Source organism: Daphnia magna, linkage group LG3 (assembly GCF_020631705.1).
Source record: "Daphnia magna isolate NIES linkage group LG3, ASM2063170v1.1, whole genome shotgun sequence".
Lineage (NCBI taxonomy): Eukaryota > Metazoa > Arthropoda > Branchiopoda > Diplostraca > Daphniidae > Daphnia > Daphnia magna.
In genome coordinates, this window is record NC_059184.1 from 8275937 (window position 1) to 8294209 (window position 18273).

The 18273-nt window shown below is 45.1% G+C and overlaps 2 long non-coding RNA genes across 2 annotated transcripts; one reads left to right on the top strand and one right to left on the bottom strand.

Annotated features, from left to right (window-relative positions):
• Positions 1-15759: 15759 nt before the first annotated feature.
• On the top strand, positions 15760-16510 carry LOC123470345. Its single transcript, XR_006643994.1, has 3 exons — positions 15760-15970; positions 16035-16172; positions 16238-16510. It is a non-coding gene; the product is annotated as an uncharacterized LOC123470345 (long non-coding RNA).
• A 9-nt stretch (positions 16511-16519) lies between these two features.
• LOC123470344 lies at positions 16520-17495 on the bottom strand. Its single transcript, XR_006643993.1, has 6 exons — positions 17428-17495; positions 17230-17365; positions 17051-17164; positions 16932-16993; positions 16795-16860; positions 16520-16716 (listed from the first exon to the last, which is right to left on the bottom strand). It is a non-coding gene; the product is annotated as an uncharacterized LOC123470344 (long non-coding RNA).
• Between the last annotated feature and the right edge of the window lie 778 nt (positions 17496-18273).

Genomic DNA, 18273 nt, shown 5'->3' on the forward strand with positions numbered 1-18273 from the left:
GAACAGGTAAGTCCTTCCTCACGAAGCGGATCCAAGAGCGCGCCGAGGATATGGGGCTGCAAATCGCCTGCATGGCGCTCACCGGCATCGCGGCCGGCATCATGCCTCAAGGCACCACTTGCCACCACCGGTTATCCATCCGGTGCGGCACCACCCGCCGCCGGCCACCTCCCCTCCAACGGGAGAAGCTACTTCAGCTCCAGTGCAAGCTTCAGAAGGAGTCCCTCCCCATGGTCATCATCGACGAGGTCTCCTTCGTCACCCCGGAGATGCTGGACATCATCGCAGGGAGGCTCGCCGAAATCATGGGCGTAGATTCCATCGACCAAGCGCCTGGCGACGCTTCTGCTCTTACTGCTGAACCACTGGCTATTGTCCTGATGGGAGACTTCTTCCAACTACCGCCCGTGCCCCCCGACACCCTCTTCACGGCCCTCATCAACCAGTTCGTTCGGGAGAAGGACATCAGCAAGGCCACCTCCCATTTCAGAGGCGACTCCCAGACGAGACAGCGTGGAGCCCACTTCTTCAGCACCTTCCGGAAAATCGAGCTCACCCAAGTAAGCAAAGCCACTCTTCTCTTTTATGCTTCCGTACAATTTTACGAACTTAAGCAACACATAAAAACACTTTACCAATGCAGCAAATGAGAGCCGCGGGGGACGCCCGGCACATCGCCATGCTTGAACAGATGAGGACACCCGCTCTAGGGATCCCACGCATCCAGCTGAGCGTTATCGCCCACCTGAAAACCCTTTTCTGCGCGGATGTCCTCGCGGATCTGGAATGGACCGCCGCACCCATCGTCGTCACCAGCAACAGCGAGCGGCAGCACATCAACCGACTCCAATCCACAAAATGGGCGGCATGGAAAGGGGTGCAACGCATCATTTGGCGTCTCGTAATCGGCGGTAGCTCGCTGCTCACCTACCTCCACGAGTCAGGGAACGCATCTACGTCAAGTTTCCGCAATTCACCAGCAGCTTCGTTCACGGCGCTCCAGGGTACCTGACAAGCAACATCAATCCAGGTAAAAAACTCCAAACGATTTCTTTTCTTATTTTCGTACGCAATTAGCTGCATGCTGAATGATCTCCTTCCGTTCCTTGCCGCCACATCAACGCGCCCGTTACCAAATGAAATGGAATCCGGCTAATATTCCCTAAACATTATTTTTAAACCGCGCAGCGAGGGGTCTTTCCAACGGGACTGCCGTCCTCTTCGAAAGCATCGAGCTGGATCCTCGCGAAGACGCCGACCGGGTCTGCAACGATATTGCTACGGCAGCAGAGGACACCAACGTCGCCCTAACCTACCCGCCGCTCCACATCAACGTCGCCGTGCCAGGTGCGAACCCCGCTGAATTCGTAGAGAAGACCCTGGAGCCCGGACGCGTTGTCATCCTCGTACCTAGAGTCAGCAAGTGGGAGCCGGTGAACATCAAGCTGCCGGGCCGCCGTCAAGCTGACACCTTCCACTGCCGGCCGCACGGCGTGGAGCAGCGCTTCGCCGTCAGAGTGAACAAGATCCAAGAACAGACCTGCAACAAGGTCATCCTACAACTCAACAAGCGCTCCTTCATGCCCCACCTGACGTTCAGCATGCTGTACGTCGCGCTGTCCAGAGTGCGGACCAGCGAAAGCATCCGCCTCATGCCACCCCACCCGACTGGACCCGGCCTAGGCTACCTCCAAACCCTTAAACCCACCGAGGACTTCCTCATCTGGCTCGAAGGATTCGACCCTGACGACGGCACCGGCAGCGCGTGGAACTTCGCTCAAGCAAAAGAAAAACACGCCCGGAAGCAGCTCTCTCTAGCAACCAGAGACCCCAAATGTAAGTGCATCTTTTTACTTCATGTTATTATCTTAATCTATTATGCATTCTTCCAACATTATGGCAGCTAAAATCGCAGATGCAACCACCACCGAGTCGCCTACCGCGAATCCGGCTTCCACACCCCGAAAAACGCCAAACAAGCGAAAACGAACGTCAGGTAACGTACTCAAATAAAGAACGTAGAGTATCACATGAATCCCGCTTCAAAACTGTTCATTTGTCTGCTCAACGTATGTTTATTTAAAAGAACACCATTCTTTGTACAATAGATGAAGCCACTGCTAGACCTCCCAGCACTCCTTAGTGCGCCATCCCCGATTGCGGACGATCCTCGGATAAGTAGAAACAACGCCAATCAACCAGCACGCTGCAAAATATAAGCTCACCCTCCATCCTGTCGCTTTACAACTATCATAATCCCATACCTTCACATTCGCAATTTCAGCATACAATCTCCATTTTCCATATACTTGGCATAACCATTCATTTTCCATCTTCATATTTGTACCTCTCGCCCGTTGCTTTACCCCCTAGCAAATAACAAAGTGTAACGCTAACTTACTGCTTCCTAGACAACTTAGTTTAGGAGTTTTTTTGCCTATTCTCTCAGTTTCTCCCACTTTCCTACCTAAATACGCATACATTTCTTCTTCCCTCATACGCATACATTTCTTCTTCCCTCATTTCTATACTGTCTTCCGTTTTTAATACACTATCTTTCGTATACCCCATTAGTCTTTCCATCACCGTTTGTACCACCTTCTTCTGATATCTCGAAGCGCACTTAATACACACTTTACCCCCTGCAAAGAATACGCCTTTATGTACCACCGTCCATTACAAGAGGTACTAACTCTCGCCTCAGCCTACGGACCAAGAAAGGGGTGTAGGCAGGGCCACGGGGGCAGTTCCCAATGGCGCTCAACTATGAACAAAGCAATTATTTCCACAAGATACACTGCCAATGGGAAAAACCATAAACGCGCAGACTTCACACCAAAAAATCGAAACGATAGAAAAGGTGCATGATGGGCTAGTGTACAAGGCAGAATACAAAACACTACAATGACGGATGCCAAACAGATTATACTGTCATATAGTTTGCTCGTCAAATACCGCAAGACGAGGGGTTGTCCACTCAAAAAAGTATTCGTACACCCCATATTTTGAAGTACGCGCCGCGTAATAGTCTCCGCATGCAGATGGAACCTGGCTGTTTCACAACGTGTGGCCCATCTTTCCCCCCCACATAGCACACTTCTGCCGGAGGACGTCCGCTTCATGGCCGAAGATCCACTATACATCCTTTCCTTTTTTGGTAGTTCAAGGGATGTCCGTCGGATGAACAAATTTGAAGTCCAATGGATGTGTTAAAATATGATCCTAAGGACGACTCTGCAACAGCCAAGAGAACCATAAAAAGTTTCTTTACTTTGTCGATGTAAATGTAGTTTAAAGAAATTGGGACTTAATAACCTTGTTTAAGTATTGAAAACATTATTGAATTAAATTTTTTCCAATGATGGGTTTATTTTCACATTAATAACATGACAACGCATAAAAATTTACATTTAAATCATCATTTTTCGTAATTTTTTTTTTACATTTAAACAATTGCAAGCATTCAACATTGTTAACAAAAAACAATAATTTTAATGGCTACACCGTTGATGGGGAGAATTAATACTACGTTTGCGTAACGCCACAATAAAGGACAACTGTTTATTCCCGCAGTGTGTTGAAGACAGAATCGAGCAAACAGCTGACGAATCCAGCAAAGAGCGAAACAACTCAATCTAAAATTGGACGATAACATGAAATCTTTAAGCACAAAATAGACGATTTCAATGTTAAATTTTGATAAAATCCATCCCTTTTTTTTTAGTTTTCTTTTTTTAAATTTTTTTATTCTAAATTTATAATTCACTTTACGATTAGGTTGTCGCACCATCAATCACGTTCAACGTCGAAACGCTTCCAAATGAAGCAGTTGTCATGGTAAAATCGGTACAGGGTCATGGCCTGGCGGGTGATATTTTGGTCAAGGTCTCGCTGACGTCCCTCGTTGTCAGGGAAGAGCAACTAGCCGCCGCCGCTGCTGCTGCTACCGTCGCTACCGTTGCTACCAATGGAACGGCTTCTACTGGTTTGTGTTTTAATTTTTTGAAAGGTCTTTATTGTTTTGAATGAGCTAATGAAAAGGTAAAGTTTGCAGTGTAGTTTCGAAATAATTGTTTTCCCCGGTTTCCCCTTTACTTGTGATAATGTGAACCTTGACTCTCCGGGTGAGAGTAGGCTTCCAAAATAAGACGAGATAGAGAGGGGAATTTTAGGTAGACTTACAGTGTGTGCATAGTGACAACTAGCGGCGGTAGAGTAGAACGCGGCGGGTCGGGGCACAAAACAGTTTATTCACACAAACACTTACACTTACAAAATTAAAAGAACTTGTCGAGTCGAGCACTAGATAAAGACTGAATTCGTCAGGGTTTTGGGGAAACATTTTATACGGGAAAACAAGGTCAGTTTAATTTAACATACGGGGAGAGGTAGAGAATATTTTAGTGTAAATTTAACACTAAAGTGTAAAAAGGTGCCGGGTAAGGGTTTTCGGGTTAGGGTTCTCCGTGGGAACCAAGGTCGCACATCGGAGGTGTGAAATCGGCGGTGGTAAAAAAGGTTCGCGGCTGATCGTTCCTTACATACCTTACGGCCGTGAAAGATTGCGTCCCGCAGTCATGTTGCAGGGTTTAGGGGAAGAGTGGTTTCGCTGTCGAACGAGTGGTACCCCGAAGTTTCGCTCGATGAATCGGATATATTGATGACTTCTATCTCGTCGTGTGCTGGGGCATCTTCTTGTGCCCGAATGGGAGATGATGGCGGCTCCCAGATGGTTTCTTCCATGGGGTTGACGTGATCGTACCTTTCGGACGATGGAGTGGAGCACCTGGGAAGATGGTCTTCGTAGACGTTTTCTTTCGCGTAACCGGTGTTGACATGGTAACGGGTGGGCACGTATTCTTGTATACGATAGTCTTCGTCGTCAGTGATGAAGTGCCCTGGGGTGACCGTAACAAGCCATGAATTTTTATCCTCTTCCATGGTTACCGCCTTTCTTTTCTTGCTGTGGTGGCGCTCGATGCTGTCGTTTAGCGCTGCCGATTGTAAATTACGCTTGCCGGCAGAGGGTTGATGATCGTCTTTGTCGTCTCCTCCTCCGTGATACCGGACGCAGATGAAGGTGGCGCCCGAGCAGTTCCGATAGTTTTGATGAGTGCGCCACCCGAGGGTAGTTCGATGATATGAGATTTTCTTCTCGGGTTGAGGACTGGGTACGGCGGGTTGGCACCACGGGCAGGAATCTTCCGTATGGCTATGGTTGCAGACGGGGCAGGTTTCGTAGGCGTTGGCCATGGTTCCTCTAGCTGCTACGGGTTTGGTGTAGACTGATTTTTTCGAAGACACGTCGGGGCTTAAATAACGCGAACGGGTGAACAGGGTTAGGTAAGCGGGCGGGGCAATGGTTAGGTGAGCCAATCGCGGATCGTGGGAAAAAACGGACTGCGGAAGGTCAACCGTGGGAAAAAATGTAAGGTGGAAGGGGGTTATGTCCAGGTAAGGTCGTCCGTGGGAAAAGGGTTACTACCATGGGAGCAGGTCGTAGATATGGAGCGGGTAATCTGCAGGAGGTGGATTGGAATTTTGTACCCGTGAAAGAGTGGGAACACATATTGCGGGATTATTAAACGAATTACATGGTTGTACGCTATTTTAGGAGGAACAATGGCGCTATATTTTGAATGAAAAAATTCTGTTAGTGCATTTGTGATGTCTAGTGCCGCTACCTGGTGGCTGATGGTTACAGTTAGCGCTACTTTTGACAATAGAACGGAATTTTTTATTTTGTTGTCGAGGGTTTTTTTTTTTTTTTTTTTTTATTGTCGCTGGAGTAGAAGGGCGGCTTGCCGGTGTGAGGAACCTGCTCTTCCATCCGATATCCTATTTATTGTCTGGGATGTCTCGGAAGTATTGCTTTGCGGCATTGCCGGAGGGACGTTGATGATATTTATTGGTACCGATGGTGTACTGTTTGTGGCGCTTCGGCCGCCTGTTTCTATATCCGCTTCTCTTGTGGCTCTTGTTGCCAGCCAACTGAAGGGGTTGCATGTCGATAAACAGGGTAGACATGGGATGAATCTCGACAGAATGGATCCTAGTCCACAGAACCGAAATCCTAGGGCTAGGACGATACCTATTCCGGATAATGAGCCGAAGGTTCTAAGCCAGCTTCCGACTCTTGCCATAAAGGAGACGTGTGGTGCGTCGTAAGCGCTTAGTAAGACGTTGCTGACCCGGCGCGTGAGTCTTATGTCATTAGTGCTGTGTTCGTGGACCGTTGCTAGAATGTCCGCCATGGCTTCGGCTGGGCTCAGCGGGTTCTGTTTTAATGCGGGATGTAGTTGTAGTACTGTGCCGAGCGTATTATCCACTTCGTACGATAAGGCGTTAATTAGCTTGGTGCCTTTGATTGCTACAGAGGGCACGATGGGTTCCCAAGTTCCATTCCTGTAGCTGTGAGCGCGGCCGTTAAAGTTGACGAAATCGGAATGCCAGTAGCACTCCCTGTACTCCGTTAGCTCCCATCCTCCCACACTGATGGTGGAGTTTCCTACTTTTGGCTGGGGACCGCAGTCAGTAATGGCTGTTGAGAAGGTGACTACCCGGGGGGTGCACTGAAGCACTGCGACGTCTTTACCGGTTGGTTGTAGTTTCGTGCAATTGGGAAGATTAAGATAACTGGCGGCTAGCCAGCCGTTGTACTGGGCGGTGGCAATAGCATTTTTATGCGCAGTCTCCCGAATTTGACACTGGAGTGCTCGGATTTCTTCCGCTAGTCCATTTGACATTTCTACTGCGACATCTCGGATGTACTGCGTGTGCGCTACGGCGTCTATTTCTGCGCGCAACAGAGTTGAGATGTTCATATTTTTATTGCCTATTTTCGCATCACTTTTGGAACTGTTCGCGTAAATCCAAGAAGCGACTACGCGATCCATTCCTAATACCGGTCAAAAGTTTGAGAAATTGGTGGCCGGCTTGCAAAGTCCGACGCTGACATTTTTCACTACGAAGTCTAGTTGTTTGTTAGAATCACGGATTCGAAAAATTTTGGGGTCTGTTGTTTCGTACAGCATTGCTAGTCCTTCTTCAACTTGCTTGGCTTGGCATTTTTGAGATTCTTTCAATGAATTGTCCCACACTATGGTCACGAGATTGTGCACGAAGGAGCCGTTGGCGGATGCCGGAATGTCTCCTATGGGAGAGCTAATAACGCAGTCCGAGCATTCTGTTTCGAGGACCACTTCTTCTAATCGGCAGTTTATCAGATAGTCCGTGCTGGTTTGCAGCCAACTACCTTGCACATGGGGCGAGCCTTCCAAGGACCATTTGTTGGAACCTAAAGTGTTCATAGGCTGTCTGTCGCACAGCCGTGAGTCACGTAATCTTCTGCATTCGGCCGCGGTGACGTCTAGCGGCGTGCGGTGTTCCTTCACGTGGTCCCACTGTAAAAAGTCACGATACACGGTTTTGCTCATCTTCCACATGGTACATGTGTGTGCTAAAAATCTCTGCGCGACCGGGAGTGTGGAATACACGTTATAATATACTCGAACAGGGGCCGTTGAAGTGATTTTGTGTTTACATCCTTCGTCAGCAAACTGAATGAATCCTTTATGAATGGCATTGTCGCAATCGCAGGTCGTAGCGTTGAACGCTAAATTCAGTCCACAACAGGTGGCTAACGTGAGGATCTGAAAAACACTGTAAGGTGGAGAAGCTCATGAGTTATATGATCATAGTCAACAGTTCCTTCTTCAGCATGCGACACATGTATATACGGCAAAACTTTTTCGACTATCTTCTTGGCGGGCGTATTGACGACCATGGCCGTAGTCCTACGCGTCTTTCCGGTCTGGCTGGCTGTGCCAACTCTTCGTCGCCCTGGTCTGGCGGCGTGAATCCGAAAAACGGGTTTGAGATGTTTATTTCATTTTCATCTGTCGGGAGGTCTAGGGAAAACGCCTCCAGAGGGTAAGAGGACTCGGCTGTGTCGTCTTCTACCGGTGTGAGCTCTTCTTCCTCTTCTTCTTCAATTACTTGTCTTGCGGGATTTAGCCGGAGGTCTTCAAAGTCGAGACGGGGGTCGTCCCTCCAGATCATAGCTTCTAGTAGTGGTTTGATTCGGTTGGTGTGAACTAGCTGCGGGGCCGTACCTGGTGTTGCCTGTATCTCCACTGTGTGGTTCGGGTTAATTTTGGTCACTCGATACGGGCCTTGGTATCTGGGATTTAGTTTACGGCTGGTCCCGGGTTTGACGGTTCGTACGTCGAGGAGTACTTTATCCCCTATTTGGTATTCGAACGTTTTAGCTCGTTTGTTGTATTGTTCCTTTTGCTGGGTTCTTGCTTTCTCTAGATTTTCCTTTACGAGGTCAAAAGCCTTAAGGAGGCGTTTCATCGTTTGGCTCTTGTAGTCTTGCGGTGTAATAGGATCGGAGGAGGTTGGCTGCAACCATCGGTCGATAGGCATGACTGCATCCCGTCCATGATTCAGGAAATACGGTGTTTCGTGCGTTGAAGAGTTGATTGAATGACGATAAGCGAATGCTACGTGTCCCAACATGTCTTCCCAGTCTTCGTATCCTTCGGAGATGTACTTTCTTAGCATTTCTACGACGGTTTTATTGAAACGTTCGGTTAATCCATTGGTTTGTGGATGATACGCGGTGGTGGTGCAGTGTTTGATGCGAAGAGCCTTGCAAAGTTCGTTGAATAGCTCCGATGTAAAATTCGTGCCACGGTCTGAGATGATTACCCGAGGAGGGCCATGGTAGTTTATGACTTTGTCCACTAGGGCCTTACATGTTGTTACTGCGGTTTGGTCTGGAAGCGCCACGACCTCCACCCATTTGGTAAAGTAATCTGTTATCACAAGTATGTGGTTATTTCCTTCGAAGGATGTAGGGTTAATAGGGCCCAAGAAATCTAGTCCTAATGTTTCGAATGGGGCTTGGGCGGGTTGGAGCGAATGTAGAAGCGCTCTGTTGTCTGATCGTCGTTGTCGAGCGCACGTTTCACATTTCTGGCAGTATTCTTTAACGTCTTCGAGCATGCTTGGCCAATAATACTTATCACGTAACCTCTGGCAGGTTCTTCGGTAAGCGAGGTGGCCAGAGAGCGGTGAGTCGTGATATTCTTCCACTAGCGCCTGTCGTAAGGATGCTGGTACCACCACTTGCTTCTGCACAAATTGTCGCCTCTTTTCGGAGTGAGGCGTGTACAACCTGCATAATATGCCATCCTCGACGGTAAATAGTTCGATTTCTCTTGCCCAGGTTGGCATTTGTCGTCGATCTTCTTCCCATAAAAGCCCATTTTCTAGGTACGCCTGGATGTCTTGGCATAAGGGGTCGTTCCTCTGTTCTTGTGTTATACTATCGGCGTCTTTGGGCTGCACTTGCACGGCTGCCACGGTTATCCGTGATAGGAAGTCAGCGTTTTCGTTTACCCGTCCTGGCCGATATCGTACCGTGTATTTTAGGTTACCGAGCATTATCGACCATCTTCCTAGTCTCCCTGTTTCGTCCTTGAAGGTCTGAAGCCATTGCAGGGGCCGGTGATCGCTTACTATCACGAAGGGTTCGTCTTGTAGGTAATATTTGAAACGTTTTATCCCGAATATCAGGGCTGCTGCTTCTTTTTCTACCGTTGAGTATTTTCTTTCACTGTCGTTAAGATGTCTGCTGGCATACGCAATTGGCTTGTCCTTTCCGTCAATTTCTTGAGATAGGACGGCACCTAGTCCGTGATCACTTGCGTCCGTGAAGATTATGAACTCTTTACCAAAATCCGGGTATGACAGCACTGGTTCTGTTATCAGGCTCTTCCTGAGGGTTTCAAAGGCTTTTTCCTCATCCAATCCCCATTTGATCTCATCTTTGGGTTGCCCTTTTGACTGTACTAGCAGGGGGTGTGCTATGGTTGAAAATTTCTCGATGAACCGACGGTAGTATGAGGCTAGCCCTAGAAATGATTGAAGTTCTCTCACGGTGCATGGGCGTTTGTAATTGGCTATTGCTTCAATTTTTGTTGGGTCGGGGGCTACTCCTTCGGCTGATATGATGTGGCCAAGATAATTTACCTTCTCTTGCAGGAATTTGCATTTAGATAACTTGAGTTTTAAGTTAGCTCTCTCCAATAGTCCGAAAATTTCTCGCAGGTGCAGAACGTGTTCTTCGATGGTTTTGGAAAATACTATAATGTCGTCTAAGTAAACGAGGCAACTTTTACCGAGGACGCTTGTTAACACAAAATTCATCAAACGTTGAAATGTTCCTGGGGCGTTTGTTAGCCCAAATGCTAATCTATTCCATTCGTACAAATTATTGTCCACAATAAAAGCAGTCTTCTCTTTGGATTGCTCATCCATCTCTATTTGCCAGTACCCTGAAGCGAGATCTAAGGTGGAGAATAGTTTCTGTCCTTGCAGGAGGTCCAATACGTCGTCGATTCTTGGCAGCGGAAATGAGTCTTTTTTCGTGATGGAATTTAGTTTCCTGTAGTCGATACACAGTCTTTCTTCTCCCGATTTTTTCCGTACCAAAACAATGGGCGATGCCCAAGGAGAAACAGATGGTCGTATAATCTTGTGTCTGAGTAGTTCTTGGATGATTTCCTCCGCGACTTCTTTTTGTCGTGGGGAGTTCCGATAGGGCCGTGAGCGGAGTGGTCCTTTGCCTTGCGTGTCGATCGTGTGCTTGACTAGTCCTGTCTTTCCGAGATCTTCTGTTTTGAAAGCAAACAGATGGGCGTGATTTTCGAGGAGCTCTAGTAGGGCTTGTTTTTCTTTGCTCGGAATTTCTGCCAGGGCTTCGTCGAAGACGTTGGGGTCAGTCGGCGTGTTTTGGTAGGAGCAGGAGGCAACTGTGTGCTGTGTTTTTTCTTCGGTGAAGACTACTGTACCTAATACTTGAAAGGCTGGTATCGTGATTTGTTTGTCGGTCTCGTTGATGATGACGATGCGAAATAATCCATTCCCTTGTTTCTTCGAAACGAAGGGGTCAAGGCGGACTCCCTTCGGGAGTTCTGGAGCTGGTATAAATGAACAGGCGATGTTCGGGGGTAGCTTTCCGCCCCCCCGTTCGCTCTCCACCACTTGGGCTGTGTATGGAGGAATAGTGATTTTGCGCGGAGTTATCATAACGGGCTCATGAGTAGGTTGATCCGATTTTCTCATCCGATAAATCGTCTTCTCACTGCCGTTGAAGATGAACTTGTGACCGTAGAGTGCGTCTAAACCTAGTACGCAGTTCTCGGTAATATCGTCCACTACGATGAACGATTGAACTAGGAGATCGGGACTTTCTTCGTCCACTAGCTGAAATTTAAGGGTTACTGTACCCAGGGTTTTTAATCGCCTGTTATTTATATCAAATAGCTCTACCGCTACTTCTGGAGAAAAATTCACTACGTTTCCACCGAGTGCCGAGTATAAATTGTTGTTTAGTAAGCTTTGTCCTGCACCACTGTCGAAAAGGGCTTCGAATGTTACTTCCCCTGCTTTTAGTGTTATTCTTGGAGGTCTGACTTTATTTTGCACACTTCTTACGTATTGGCGGGGCTTAGGATAGTTTCCACCGTTTGGCCCGACATGTCTATCGGTGGTTACTCGTTTAACTGTCCGGTTGCAGTGTTATTTGTTGGAGGGTTGTTTGCAGTAGGTGGTGGGTATTGCGGCGTTTGTTGCTGCTGCGGTCTTGGGGGCTGATTATAATAGTCCCTCGGCGGTGGATTGTTTGGAGGTTGCTGCCCTGATGACGGGTGGTTTCCGGGAGCGCGACAGGAATTGCGGTTGTGTCCCCTACGTCCGCATATTTCGCACACTAGTCTCATCTGGTATTGCCTCGCTGCACAGTTATTGGTGTCGTGTCCGTACATGTTGTGGTATGTACAGAATTTATCGGACGTGTCGTATTGCCCATTCCTCGGCTCCCTTCGCTCTGGTCTCCTCGTTTCGGCGTTCTTGGCGAGTTCCGATCTAATTACTTCCCTCATGAGGTCGGAGATGTCCTTTGCTTCGTCTTCTTTCCTTGCTAGGGGCCCTGCTGCGTCTCCTGTGCCTGGGTTTTCTCTTGAATTTATGATTTCCAGAGCTGAATCGTGTCGTTCTGCTGTCTCGATCATCTGGTCGAATGAGGGGAAATCCTTGCAGAATAGTCGATCGTGAAGTTGGGGGGCTAGTCCGTTCATGAATTTATCCCTGCTCAACTGTTCGATTACTTCGTGGCTTACGTTCGGGTAGCCTCCTCTTGCAAGTTTCTGGATTCGGTGTGCGAAGTTCCTGATTGATTCTCCAGGTTCCCTTTTGCAGCTGTTGAACGAGGTTCGGTATTTGTGTTCCATGTTTTTTCCCATGAATCTTTCTTTGAGCGCTCGCTTGAGGGTTTCATAGCAGGTTGCTTCGACTGGGTGATCGAGTTGGTACTGTTCCAAGAAGTCTCCTGCTGGACCCACTAGTTTGGATCGGAGATATTTAATTTTTTTGGGTTCTTTGAAATCGCCAATGTCCAAGGTATTTTCGAAATGCCTTAGCCAGGAGTTGAAGTCGGCGTTGTTTCCTGGTGTGGAGAATACGCTAATTTGTGTCAGCAGCCGTGTTGCTTGTATATCTAGTTCGCTGATTGTTGATTGGTGGTGTCTGTAGTGAGGCTGTGGTTGGTGCGTGTTTGAGGTCATGTAGCTTGGTTGAGAGGCTATTGTTGATGCCGTCGTTCGGTAGTTCTGCAAGGTAGGGGCGATGGTACTGCTCATCGGATTTTGCCACAAGGTGGGGTTCGGTGTAGACGTATACTGGGGAGGGTTGGATGCTCGGGTTGTGTTGTTTCCTACTAGGGTGGCTACGAAATTTGCGGCTTCGTCAGTTGACCAGTTATTTCTGGTTAAAGCTCGGAATACCGCTACCAAGTCGTCTTCGGGATTGCTTGAGTTAGTACTGGCTTGAGGGCGCGGGTTATAGTTCATTGTGTTTGTGGTGTTCTGTCTTGTTGTCGTTGATAATTGAGGGGTGAATGATACTCTCTTTGGAACCGGAGGTGGGAGGTTTTCTGCGTTTCTCGGTGTTTCCCTATGTGTTGCTACTGTAGAAGATCGTAACTCTCTTTCTGCTAGTCTGCTTGTTGTTTTGCTTCTTGCCCCGGTTTCTTGGTCCTGGGTTGTTGAAAAGGGGTTTCCTCTACTAGTTACACGGATCGGGTGTGGTGTGAGGACGGAGTGCGGTATGTCTGCCTTAAAACTGGTTAGTTCCAGGTTAGGGTTTTGTCGGGAAGCCAGTGTGGTCGATTCCGTCTGACCTGCGGTTACTGGTGAAGGGTTTGGGTAGAGAGCTTCTGGTATCGGAGTTAGGTATGTTCTGAGGTTCAAAAATCGGAAAAGTTCCTTTGGTGTATAAAAATGCTTGCCGTACTGCTGTATCACTGCTCGGTATGATTTTCTGATTTGCTCGTAAGACAGTTCAGGTTGGCAATTAAGTTCCCTCAAAAATAGTAGTTCGTGTAAGATCTCTTCTTCTGGTACGTCTTCAAGTTGTAAATCGGCGTATTGTTTGTTAAAGCTTGGGGTGCCTGTTGTGTCTGTTTTTAGTGTTGTAAGGTTCTCGTTGAAGAAAAGTTGTGTGGCTTCGTTTTCTATTCCCTGCTGACCACGATCTTCTGCGATAAGTGCTTGAGCTTGTCTTAGAATTTCTAAAGGGGGTGTTCCGTATTGGTCGCTCTCTAGGTGCGTTGTTTCTTCTTCCCTAATTCTATCCCACTGAGCGACGAGGTTGTGCTCTTCTACTTCGTTGTCCGTTAGTAGGTTGATATTGCTAGGGGATTCGTTATCTGGGGCGATTTGTGGCTGTATCTGAGAATATACTATTTCGCTTGTAGGACCCTGATTTTTTCTGGCTACTTTATTTTTGGTCGTGAATCCTGTAACTATTTTCCCAGCGCTTCGAAATACTTTTGTAAAATTATCCATTTACTTTTTTTAGGCGAATAAGTTCTAATTTCCTTTAGCAGTGGCGCTTATTGGTAAAAAATCAATAGATATTTGGCAATGTGGGAAAAAATTAAAGGTGGCGCTATCTGAGGTACCGGAAAGGTATAGGAAAATTCAAGTCTCTAACGGGGTTCGGGGTTCGAATTTCACTGTCACCAATGTGAAGCTTGACTCTCCGGGTGAGAGTAGGCTTCCAAAATAAGACGAGATAGAGAGGGGAATTTTAGGTAGACTTACAGTGTGTGCATAGTGACAACTAGCGGCGGTAGAGTAGAACGCGGCGGGTTGGGGCACAAAACAGTTTATTCACACAAACACTTACACTTACAAAATTAAAAGAACTTGTCGAGTCGAGCACTAGATAAAGACTGAATTCGTCAGGGTTTTGGGGAAACATTTTATACGGGAAAACAAGGTCAGTTAATTTAACATACGGGGAGAGGTAGAGAATATTTTAGTGTAAATTTAACACTAAAGTGTAAAAAGGTGCCGGGTAAGGGTTTTCGGGTTAGGGTTCTCCGTGGGAACCAAGGTCGCACATCGGAGGTGTGAAATCGGCGGTGGTAAAAAAGGTTCGCGGCTGATCGTTCCTTACAATAACATTCATATTTATCTCTGATATATATTCCCGTCTCAAGTTTCTTTGTCTCGGTCGACTTTGTTTGATTCCATGTCTAATGAATTTATTTCTACCAGTTGCGAAATGGAGATTCGGTCGACTCGCCTGTTTTAAGCAGCGGCAGATTTTGTAGCAATAGCATTCCACCAGGTTCAATGGTCACAACAGGAAACAGATTTCATATCAAGTTTGTCTCGAACGGCCAACCAGTTCTGCTGTTAGTTACAGTTTCTTTGAAATCGTAGAACTTTACTGATTTTTGTCCATTTCCCTTTCGATCAGAGATTCTAACTGGGGTTCGAACGACTTGCGATGGCCGTATAACACTCACCGCCGGATATGTACATGGAAAATCCGGGGACCGATTGGACGTAGTATAACATCACCGTTTACCGATAAGAATTGCGGTGAAATAGGCCCGGACAAAATAGGACCCTACAATATAGGCCCGTCAAATAGGACCTACAAAATAGGACCCTACAAAATAGGCCCACTTTAAAAAATATTTTTAAATCGGTCCTATTTCTACAATAAAATGGGCCTATTTCTACCAAATAATTTCAAGTCTCATAAAAGCCTCGGAAAACATTTTCCAAAAATTGACCAACCTAGTCTAAGCAAGAGATGGCGGCTTGATAGAAACAGGCAGTCTGTATATACTTTGCCTTTTTCAAACCGCTATGACATCTGATATCACTTTACCGTCTTGTAAATCACACGTAATTTAGCCGAATTCAAGTTTTAATTTTTTAAACATATTAACCGTAGCCATAACTTTTAAGTTCATTTGTTAAAAATTTCAATTTCCTTTCAGAACTGATAAATTTTAAAGGATAAGTAAATAAACGTGCTCGCGCTCTGCAGTTTTTTTCTCCCCTAGCTAGATCTCCCCTTCGGCCTTCAACGCGTCTTCCCTCTACCGATGCTAAGGCAATGTTTACCAAGTGCATAGGTGAAGAATTCAATCACACAATTTCGATGAAATAAATTGTACGCTTTTATTGAAAACATTTCTATAAACTATTAAATATATTTTATAGCACGAAATGACTATTTTTATAACATTTTTTAAACACCAAAGCACCAAAGCCTGGTTTAAAAATTCTCCATCTATCGGTAAAAGTCGCGTGGTTCGATAGCGTCATGAAGATGGCGTCATCTGTCCATCATCAACCTCAGCGTTTTACAAATAAGAAAAAAGTAAAGTTATCAAATAAAATTAACTTTCATGTACCTATTTTTTATTATTTATCTTTTTCAATATGTAAATTGTATTCTTCGTAACATTTGATTTGTTAGAAATCGATTTTGAATCGGTTTCATTTCAAGCAGACGCCAAGCATCTTGTAATAGCGTGGTCTGTGCTTTGTGATTGGGATGATTGCAGTGTTACTGCTGGAATGAGCAATTTTAGGTAAATAAGGTTATAATGTTGTAAATTTTTATTCCAATATAAAATGCTCAACTTTGTTGAAAAGATAGCGTCATGATGGCGTGCCCTGTTAGCGTCATGGTTGGCGTGCCATGTGTTAGCGTCATGATTGGCGTGCCCTGTGTTAGCGTCATGATTGGCGTGTCCTGTGTTAACACGATATGTTTTATTTATTCGTGTGCTGGTATGTGTGTTTGAAATGCATTTGGCATCATTTAAAACTAGTTAACCTCCATACTTCTTACATAGTGATTTCAACACCAGCATTGGTCAGAGGAGACTCGCAAGCAGCAAGGAAAGTAGGCTCCTCTTCATCAGCTAGAAGTTTGACAAAGGAGTCCACAGGGAGATTACTTGGTATGTGGCGGAAGTTATGCGATGATACCGGAAAATTCCTTTTCTTGGTCCCGTCAACAGGTAATAATATCGGTTTCTACAGAAAAGATGATGTGTATAGGTCTACTTGGTTATCTATAACTAGTCACAAAAAGTAACATTGCATAATGATGAATAAAAGAAATAGTACTGTTGTTGTTGATAAATAAAGTATTTATTATCAATTTAAATCATTGTGTTGCACCAAAGGCATGGAGTATAGCAACAGAAGCATAGGGTTTCGACCAATTAATAAAGTAAACTCTAAGAAAATTAAATAATTAAATCATACTCAGAAGTCAGAGCTCGATAAAAAAACTGCACAGCTGTGTCCCAAATTTGACATTCATAATCTTAATGAAGAAAATCAAAGAAATTAAATGTAAACTTTGATTATACTAAAAAATATTGCAATCAAGCTGTCTACATACTCCTAGAGGCAACTTAGGTTTGGCTTATCATCAAGTGACAGGTCACCATAAGCAGGATAACAGAAACTGAATTTTAAAAAAATGTTAGACCAATTAATAAAGTCAAACCATAATATAATACAAAAATGAAATCTTACTCAGATGTCATGGCTCGATAAAATTGCTGCCCATCTATATCCAAAAAATTGAGTTTGCTTATCTTGAAAAACAGAGATATTAAACAAAGATATTAATTACAAACTATGAATATACTTACAAGTAATGAAATCAACTTGTGTAATCCTTTGTATCAAACTTCTGGCTGATGAAGAGCAGCCTCCTTTCCTTGCTGCTTGCGAGTCTCCTCTGACCAATGCTGGTGTTGAAATCACTATGTAAGAAGTTTGGAGATTAACTAGTTTTAAATGATGCCAATTACATTGCAAACACACATACCAGCACACGAATAAATAAAACATATCGTGTTAACACAGGGCACGCCAATCATGAGGCTAACACAGGGCACGCCAACCATGACGCTAACAGGGCACGCCGATCACGACGCTAACGGGGCACGCCATCATGACGCAATCTTTACAACCAAGTTTAATATTATATTGGAATAGAAATTGACAACATTATAACCTTATTTACCTGAAATTGCTCACTCCAGCAGTAACAATGCAATCACATAGCACAGGCCACGCTATTGATGTTTGGCGTCTGCTTGAAATGAAACCGATTCAAAATCGATTTCTAACAAATCAAATGTTTCAGAAAATGCAATTAATATATTTAAAAAGATAAATAATAAAAAATTGATACACGAAAGTTAATTTTATTTGATAATTTTACTTTTTTCTTATTTGTAAATTAACGCTGAGGTTGATGATGAACAGATGACGCCATCTTCATAACGCTATCGAACCATGCGACCTTTACCGATAAATGGAGAATTTTTGAACCAGGCTTTGGTATTAAAATATTATACAAATATTCGTTTCTTGCTTTAAAATATATTTCATAGTTAATAAAAACGTAATCAAAAACAGCGTACAAATTATTTCATCGAAATTGTTTGATTGAATTCATCTCCAAAGCACTGGGCATTGCCTTGGCATCGGTAGAGGGAAGACGCGTTGAAGGACAGGGGAGATCTGGCTAGGGGAGAAAAAACTGCAGAGTGAGCACGTTTCTTTACTTATTCTTTAAAATTTATCAGTTCTGAAAGGAAATTGAAATTTTTAACAAATGAACTTAAAAGTTATGGCTACGGTTAATATGTTTAAAAAATTAAAACTTGAATTCGGCTAAATTACGCGTGATTAACAAGACGGTAAAATGATATCAGATGTCATAGCGGTTTGAAAAAAGGCAAAGTATATACCGAGTGCCTGTTTCCATCAGGCCGCCATCTCTTGATAAGACTTGGTTGGTCAATTTTTGGAAAATGTTTTCCGAGGCTCATATGAGATTATTTGGTAGAAATAGGCCCATTTT